The sequence below is a fragment of the Triticum aestivum genome, chromosome 7B (assembly GCF_018294505.1).
Source record: "Triticum aestivum cultivar Chinese Spring chromosome 7B, IWGSC CS RefSeq v2.1, whole genome shotgun sequence".
NCBI classification, from domain to species: domain Eukaryota; kingdom Viridiplantae; phylum Streptophyta; class Magnoliopsida; order Poales; family Poaceae; genus Triticum; species Triticum aestivum.
Genome location: NC_057813.1, coordinates 572,493,361 through 572,503,193, shown reverse-complemented (window position 1 = coordinate 572,503,193; position 9,833 = coordinate 572,493,361).

Here is a 9,833-nt window from a genome sequence, read left to right as displayed (position 1 = left end):
GATGCACTCCCATCTCTCTCGTTACTAGATGACTCCATAGATTGATCTTGGTGATGCGTAGAAATTTTTTATTTTCTACAACGATCCCCAATAAATGTCACTTGGGAGTCCTCCTCCCTACCGTCGCTCAACCATCTAGATAATCACTCGACCTACCAAAGACCAGGAGTCATTCAGCGTTACATCGGACAGGCATTCACTCTGTAGTCTTTAAGGTCATTAACAACACTTAAGGCTGGCGTTACTAGTAACGCCCCCACTTTATGTACATTAAGTCCCTTGTAATGGAGGACGGTGGAGGTCCTGGCGTACTCTATATAAGCCACCCCCTCCTCTGGCACAAGAGTTCGCACCCCCTGTAATATCACACACATAATCCAATCAACCGCCTCCGGGCACCGAGACGTAGGACTGTTACTTCCACCGAGAAGGGCCTGAACTCGTAAACCTCGTGTGTACACCTTCACCATAGTTGAGATCTTGCCTCTCCCTACCTGACCCCCCTTTCTACTGTCAGTCTTAGAACCACGGCACTCAGCAATATCTTTCTTCATACTGGTCCACCAAAAACTGTCCTTCAAATCCAGATACATCTTGGTGTTTCCTAGGTGAATCGAGTATGGTGAATCATGGGCCTCCTGTAGTATCAATTTCCTGATCTCCGGATCATTGGGAACATAAATGCGGTCCTCAAACCATAGGGTATCGTGTTCGTCCTCACGAAATCCCTTAGCTTTTCCTTTGCTCATTATTTCCTTAATCTCGGCAATCTCCTTGTCTGTCTTGTGAGCTTCTCTGATGTTAGTCATCAAAGTAGACTGAACTTCCAACGCTGCTACATAGCCTCTCAGAACTATTTCCAAACATAGCTCAGGAAGGTCCTCTGCTAACTCCTTGGGTAACTCTCTAGTCAAGAGGGTATTAACATGGCTCTTGCGACTCAATGCATCAGCTACAACATTAGCCTTTCTGGGGTGATAATGCAGCTTCATATCATAATCTTTGATGAGCTCCAACCATCTCCTTTGCCTAAGATTCAGCTCCTTTTGCGTGAAGATATACTTCAAGCTCTTGTGATCTGTGTACACCTCGTAGTGATTTCCAATGAGAAAATGTCTCCACGTCTTCAATGCATGCACTACGGCTGCTAACTCCAAATCATGTGTAGCATAATTTAGCTCATGTGTTTTAAGCTATCTTGAGGCATATGAGACAATTCTTCCATCCTGCATAAGCACTGCTCCAAGTCCTCGACGAGAAGCGTCGTAATACACCTGGTAATCCTTGCATTGATCTGGAAGAATCAACACTGGAGCTGTAACCAAGCGTTTCTTCAACTCATGAAAACTGGCCTCACATTCCTCGATCCAATTGAACTTGGTATCCTTCTTCAACAGTTCTGTCATGGGCTTTGCAATCTTGGAGAAATTCTCAATGAACCTCCTGTAGTATCCTGCGAGTCCCAGAAAACTCCGGATCTCTCCAACTGTTGTGGGTGCTTCCCAATTTGTCACGGTGATAACCTTGATGGGGTCTACTGCTATTCCTTCTCCGTATATCACATGTCCGAGGAATCCAACTTCTTTCAACCAAAATTCACACTTGCTGAACTTGGCATATAGCTGATGTTCTCTGAGCTTCCCAAGTACCAAACGCAAATGTTCCTGATGTTGTTCTTCATTCTTCGAGTAGACTAATATGTCATCAATGAACACCACGACGAACTTATCCAAAAACTCCATAAACACCTTGTTCATCATGTTCATGAAATGGGCAGGCGCGTTAGTCAGACCAAATGACATAACGGTATACTCATATAGCCCGTACCTTGTGGTAAAAGCTGTCTTAGGTATATCCTGCTCTCGAATCTTCAGCTGGTGGTATCCCGATCGCAAATCGATCTTGGAAAATACCTTAGCTCCTTGCAATTGGTCAAACAGACCGTTTATCATCAACAGTGGGTACTTGTTCTTGATCGTCACTTCATTCAATCCACGATAAACAACAACCATCCTTAACGATCCATCCTTCTTCTCCACTAGAAGCACTGGCGATCCCCACGGTGACGAACTTGGGAAAATATAGCCTTTATCTAGTAACTCCTTAATCTGCTTCTTAATCTCCTCCAAATCCTTTGCGGGCATCCTATACAGTCTCTTAGATATTGGCCCTGTGCCTAGCAACAGTTCAATCAAAAACTCAATGTCTCTATCCGGTGGCATGCCTGGCAACTCCTCTGGAAATACGTCAGGGAAATCCTTCACCACTGGTACTTCCTCCTGTACAACTCCTGATAAGGAATTTACTTGAGTCCTCTTCGGCACATGCTGGGATACGTACCTTATCCTTCTTCCTTCTGGGGTGGTGAGCAAAATCGTCTTACTGGTGCAATCAATGTTTCCTCCATACATCGATAGCCAATCCATACCCAGAATCACATCCAATCCTGGCGACTCCAAAATTATCAAATCCGAGGGGAATACATGCCTACCTATGGTTAATGGCATCTAAAAACATCCTTGACTTGCCATATACTCTGCTCCCGATGAGCTTACTAACATGGGTGTTCTAAGAACCTTAGTAGGCAATTTATACTTATCCACAAATCCCCTTGATATGTATGAATGCGATGCACCAGTATCAAAAAGAACAATTGCAGTAAATGTCTTAACCAAAAACTTACCTATTACTGCATCTGGATGTGCTTCAACCTCCTCCACACTAACGTGGTTCACTTGTCCCTTGTTGAAAGGGTTGGGCTTCTTCCTAGAACTTCCATTGTCATTTCCATTCTTTGCTTCAGGACATTCAGTGGCATAATGTCCAGTCTTCTGGCACTTGAAACAGGTAATGTAGCTTAGATCCCTCTTTGCTAGCGTTGTTGGGTTGGAACAGTTCTGACCATTGCTTCCTCCATTCCCATTCCCATTCTTGGAGCCACTATGGTTGTGCGGAATCCCTCCATGGTTATGCCGAAGGTATCCTCCCAAGTTCGGGGTAAAACGGGATTTTTAATGAGCTCCCGAATTGTACTTCCATTGTCCATACTTCCTCTTGCAGTTGTCTATCTGCTGCTGCTTCCCTTCAATCATGAGCGCTTTATCTACCAACTCCTGGTAGTTGTTGAAGTTTGCCACCATCAACTGCATGCTCAGCTCATCATTCAGTCCTTCTAGAAACTTCTCCTGCTTAGCGGTGTCGGTAGCAACGTCATCTGGGGCATAACGTGCTAGCTTACTAAAATCATCCACATACTGGCCTACTGTACGTCCTCCTTGGCGCAAGTGGTGAAACTCGCGCTTCTTCATGGCCATAGCTCCTGCTGAAACGTGGGCAGTGCGAAACGCCTGCTGGAACTGATCCCATGTGACAGTGTTGATGGGGTAAGTGGTTGTGAAATTCTCCCACCATGATGTTGCGGGTCCATCAAGCTGGTGTGCAACAAAACGCACTCTCTCCGCATCTATGCATCCTGCAGTGGTCAACTCCCTTCCAATCTTGCGGAGCCAATCATCTGCAACAATTGGCTCGGTGCTACTAGAATACACCGGCGGATTCAGCCTTAGAAACTGGGCTAAGTGATCAACAGGTGGTGGTGGTGGTGGGTTGTTGTTGTTGTTGTTCCCCTGATTCTGATTCTGGTCTAGTAGCTGCATCAATGCATTCTGCTGCTGGATCAACTGAGTGAGCTCCGGTGGGAAAGCAAATCCATTGTCGCATCTTGGAGGCATCTGATAGGTTTAGAAAAGATGAGAAAATAGAATAGAAACATGTCTAGAGGGAAAACACCACCCATATGCTCATGAGACAACACAATTAATTTCACTTCAATCAAATCAAACAAGGGCATACTACCGGTCTAGCTACCGTTACAAAAGTGCTCGGGCTATACTATATACATGGGGAAATACTACTACCGATATGGTGGTCGACTAGAAAAATTGATCGATGGAAGACTCCATGATATCTGCTCCAGCTTCATCAACATAGTCATCATTGCTATTGTCGGGGTCCGAGTCGGTGTCGTTCATGATGATGTAGTTCTCTGGACAGATGGAATCATCGTCTTCTCCTCCTGGCTCGGGGTCGCCATGAACACTCCTAGTTTCCTTGTCAAATCGTCATTCTTCTCCATGAGTATCGTCATCTCTTCCTCGTATCCATCGCGTGTAGACTTGAGTTCTTCTTCCAGCTCCGTGATCCTGGTCATTGCCTTCTTCAGATCTATCATGCCTACGCACATCTGGTTCTCCTAGCAACGAATGTGCTGGTTTAACTCCTGGATAAAAGCTGCAATGGATCTATCCTTCCTGGTGCTGATGATTTCTCATTGCTCATCCCGGCGCCCACAAATCTGGTAGATAGTATCCTTGAGATCCTTGTGGTAAACTTCTCCAATGCGTCCCATGGCGATGTGGGCTGCCATGCTCCTTCCTAGACTCTAGGTTGGTGCATCAAAGGAAAACTCTATGGGCTCGAAGACTGGCATGAACGTCCTTCCTGGAATTTGAACTTGAATCATCCAGCGCTCCTCTTCTGGTAGGGTGGCGATGTAGGTCCAGGTGAAGCTTGGTATTCCTATGTTCAGGTACTTAGTGACTTCCTTCAAGTGGCGTCCGAAAGGTGTATCTTATCTGGTTGCGCGAATTTGTTCCTTGCATCCGCCATCCTATAGAGTAGAAAAGGGAGAGGAGTCAGAAATGAGTAGAGAAGAGTGTACTATGGTCTTGGCTTAGTGGTCGTGTCCTACAGTCAGCGTGTGCTCTGATACCATCTTGTAGCGACCAGACCTCAAACAGTCTGATCTCTGTGCATCAGTGTCATTCCTGGATTGGTAATGCTGACACGCACAGTACTTGAAGGATTTATAACAGAGTAGCACTCACACACTTATTGCAACGAATGTCTCAAAAGAGAACTTATTACAATAATATGGCTTAAGGCCATCTAAGAACGATAACAGCGTAAGGCTTGGAAGATAAAGTGAGTCCATCAACTCCAACGGCATAGCTGAGTGAAAGATCACGACCTAAGGCACCTTACTTGTCGTCTAAAAATTCTGCAACATGAACGTTGCAGCCCGGAAACGGGTCAGCACATGGAATATGCTGGCAATATAACACATAGAGAATAATGAACAGATAATTGCTATTACTACATGCAATATGGTTGGTGGAAAGCTCTGTGGTTACAGTTTTGCATAAAGCCAATTTTTCCTTACAACAAAGGAATAATATTATTTAACTATCATGGTGGTTGTTAAACATTGAGAAGGTTCCTCGAACTCAATCCCAATTAAGAATCGTCATTAAACCCAATCAATTTATTTAAGTAACATGATGAGATCAATATGATAATCCAAGAACCAGATACTCAAGATGTCCATAACCGGGGACACGGCTAACCATGATTAGTTTGTACACTCTGCAGAGGTTTGCACACTTTTCCCCACAAGACTCAATCTCCTCCGTTGGATTTCCCGCACTATAGGGTGTTTGAGAAACGGACGACCGAGACACGGTCTTTCAGAAACAATTACTCTCTACTCTGGATGCACAGTTACACCTACTTTCCCCTACATCTGCTATCCCACCACTGAAAGATGTCTTGCAACTTAATCAACCATGCTAGAGCCCATAATAGCTTGTGGCTGCACACGGAACTTTCTAGCATGAATAATCTTATGATACCTTTGAGCCTGGGTGGCGGTCCATAGGAAAATCACACGGAACCCCGGGATTTCCAAAAATACAGGCAACACTGGGTTCCCCAGGTGCCTCAATCCACCCAGATGTGCATTAAAGTTGCCACCTTAAGTTAACCATTAATTAACAAACTCACATCTGTCATGGATACACTCACCCAATCCACGTCTACTAGCATAGCATGGCAATATAAGCAGTACGTAGAAGTAACTCCCAAAGGTTTGACAATAAACAGGACAATATGTACTACCTCATCTACTTCCCAAAACCCACATATTAATCAGATCCTAATCATGCAATGTTGATGGAATTATCTAATGCAATAAAACTGGGTAGTAAAGAGGTATGATCAAAGTGTTACTTGCCTTGCTGATGATCCGTGAAACCTAGAGACTAATAGTAGCACACTTCGCACTATGAGTACTCTATCACAAACAAACAAGCTTACAATAAGCAATCAATATAAAGCATGGGTAAAACTCAAATAAGATAAACTAACCAGAAAGTTCAACATAAGAACTCCGGTTTGCAAAAAGAATCAAAACAAACGAAGCAACGAAACTCAAACTGCGAAAGAAACAAGATCTGATTACTAATTTGGACTTAGGTCAAATTTTACAGTACCAAAATCTTGTTCAAGTTGGTTAAACAGAAAGAGGGCTTCAAAACGAAGAACTAGGCGCTTGAATCGCCTAATTCTGATAAACGAGCGAAGAGAAAATCTAAAACTAAGATCCGGGCTAGAATCGTGATTGAAAATAATCGCGGAAAAACCCTGGAAAAAGAAAACTAACGAACAGGCTAACGAACGAACGTTCGCTGTCTGCGGCTAAATGGTGAAAACCGTTCGTTAAAATGAACGAACAAATGGGCATTCGCTAACTAACTAAACCGAAAGAAAAATCAATCTATTCTAAAAAAAATGAAACTAGGGTTTAAATAAAAACCAGTTGGTTTTTACCTAAAAACCGGCAGCTCCGGATCAGATCAGAACGGTGGCTCCGGCGACGAGGCAGCGGCTCCGGCGAGGCGGGGTGGGGCTGCGGGTGAGGGAGTCCTGGATTAGGGGGTCCTCGGATAGCCGGACTATATCCTTTGGATGGACTGTTGGACTATGAAGATACAAGATTGAAGACTTCGTCCCATGTACGGATGGGACTCTCCTCTGCGTGGAAGGCAAGCTTGGCAATTTAGATGTGTAGATCTCCTCCTCTGTAACCGACTCTGTGTAACCCTAGCCCCCTCCGGTGTCTATATAAACCGGAGGGTTTAGTCCGTAGGACAAGAACAATCATAATCATAGGCTAGCTTCTAGGGTTTAGCCTCTACGATCTCGTGGTAGATCAGCTATTGTAATACTCATATCATCAAGATCAATCAAACAGGAAGTAGGGTATTACCTCCATCGAGAGGGCCCGAACCTGGGTAAACATCGTGTCCCCAGCCTCCTGTTACCATTAGCCTTAGACGCACAGTTCGGGACCCCCTACCCGAGATCCACCGGTTTTGACACCGACATTGTTGCTTTCATTGAGAGTTCCTCTGTGTCGTCGCTACAAGGCTGGATGGCTCCTTCAATCATTAGCAACGATGCGATCCAGGGTCAGACTTTTCTCCTAGGACAGATCTTCGTATTCGGCGGCTTCGCACTGCGGGCCAATTGCATGGCCATCTGGAGCAGATCGATAGCTACGCCCCTGGCCATCAGGTCAGGTTCGGAAACTTAAACTACACAGCCGACATCCGCGGAGACTTGACCTTCGACGGGTTTGAGCCCGCGTCAGGAGCGCCGAACGATCACGACGAGCATGACTTAGATCTGCCATCAGACAGTATTCGAGATATCGCACCTACAGCAGCTCCGGACTTCAATCTGGAGTAGATCGCGCCATCCGAGGACGGGTGGATGGACCCCGCCACGGAAGCCGCACACTCATCGGTGTTGGAGCCGAACACAGACTCCACCTCTAAGGAAATCTGTGTCATCGGACCCCCGGACTTGTCTCCGATCGTAGGTTCCGGACCGCGCGCATCCGTGCCCATCGAATCTGATTGGGCACCGATCATGGAGTTTACCTCCGCGGATATCTTTCAACACTCACCCTTGGGTGACGTGCTAAATTCATTGAGGTCTCTCTCTTTATCAGGAGACTCTTGGCCGAACTATGTACGGCTCGAGTGGGAAGCTGATGACGAAGAAATTCGTTGCCCACCCACCACCCACTTAATAGCCACTGTCAATGACTTAACCAACGTGCTCGACTTCGACTCCGAAGACATCAACGGTATGGACGACGATGCAGGAGAAGAACAGGAAGCACCGCCCACAGGGCGCTGGACAGCCACCTCATCACATGATATATATATGATGGACACCCCCAAAGAAAACAATGGCGAGGAGGCAACAGAGGATAACCCCTTAGGGAAGCAATCAAAGCATGGGCGTCATCGGCGCTGCTCTAAGCCCCGCCACAGCAATACTGGCACAGGAGACAATATTAATCCGGATGATGCCAAAGACGAATACAATCCCGACCAGCCTAACTTCGAGCGGGTCGAGCAGGGGGGCGGGCAAGCTAGCCCAGATGAACAGGCAACGGACGGAGACTTGGAGGACGACAATTATATGACTCTCTTCGAAGACGAGGTGAGCCTCGGCGATGATGAATTTGTCGTGCCTGAGGATCCCGTCAAGGAGGAGCGCTTCAAGCGCCGGCTTATAGCCACTGCAAGAAGCCTGAAGAAGAAGAAGTAGCAGCTCCAAGCTGATCAAGATCTACTAACAGACAGATGGACTGAGGTCCTGGCAGCCGAGGAATACAGACTCGAGCGCCCAACCAAAGGTTACCCAAAGCACAAGTTGCTACCTCAACTCGAGGAGGAGGCACTAGAGCGTACACTACCAGCGCGGGACGAGGCTGACCGGCCACCTCATGGCCGAGACAAAGCGGCATATCAGCCCGAACACCAGCCCGCACCCCGACACCAATACACTACGGCTCGGGGCAATACGCAGGACCTGCGAGACATATTGGAAAACAAAGAAGGACAATCAAGATCGATCTACGGATCGCGGGGGCGTGCCACAACACGTGATGATGACCGTCATGCTGGATACACTAGCAACAAGTCCGGCCGGGCCGAACTCAACAGACCAGACTCATTCGAACTGCGTCGTGACATAGCCTGGCATAGAGGCGCCGCACACCCCCTTTGCTTCACTGATGAAGTAATGGATCACGAATTCCCAGAAGGGTTTAAACCCGTAAGCATCGACTCATACAATGGCACAACAGATCCCGCGGTATGGATTGAAGATTTCCTTCTCCACATTGACATGGCCCGCGGTGATGATCTACATGCCATCAAGTATCTTCCCCTTAAGCTCAAAGGACCGGCTCGACATCGACCGAATAGCCTACCGGCGAACTCCATTGGCAATTGGGAAAACTTGGAGGACGCATTCCTCGACAATTTCCAAGGCACTTACGTGCGACCACCGGACGCTGATGACTTAAGTCACATAACCCAACAGCCCGGAGAGTCAGCCAGGAAATTTTGGACTCGGTTCCTAACTAAAAAAAACCAAATTGTCGACTGTCCGGATGCAGAAGCCCTAGCGGCCTTTAAGCATAATATCCGGGACGAGTGGCTCGCCCGACACCTCGGCCAAGAGAAACCGAAGTCCATGGCAGCCCTCACGACACTCATGACCCGCTTTCGTGCGGGCGAGGACAGCCGGCTAGCTCGTAGTAACATCACACCAAGAAATCTCGGCACTTTGGATGCCCGATATAGCAATGGCAAGCCACGACGCAACAGACATAAGCGTCGGAATAATGGCGACTACACCAAAGACACGGCAGTCAATGCCGGATTCAGTGGCTCCAAGACCAGTCAGCGGAAAAAGCCATTTAAAAGAAACAATCCGGGATCGTCCAGTCTGGACCGCATACTCGACCGCTCCTGTCAAATTCATGAAACCCCTGATAAACCAGCCAACCATACTAACAGAGAATGGTTGGTGTTTAAACAGGCCGGCAAGTTGAATGCTGAGAACAAAGACAAGGGGCTGCATAGCAAGGACGACGGGGAGCCTCGGCGGCCGAACACAGGGGGACAGAAGAA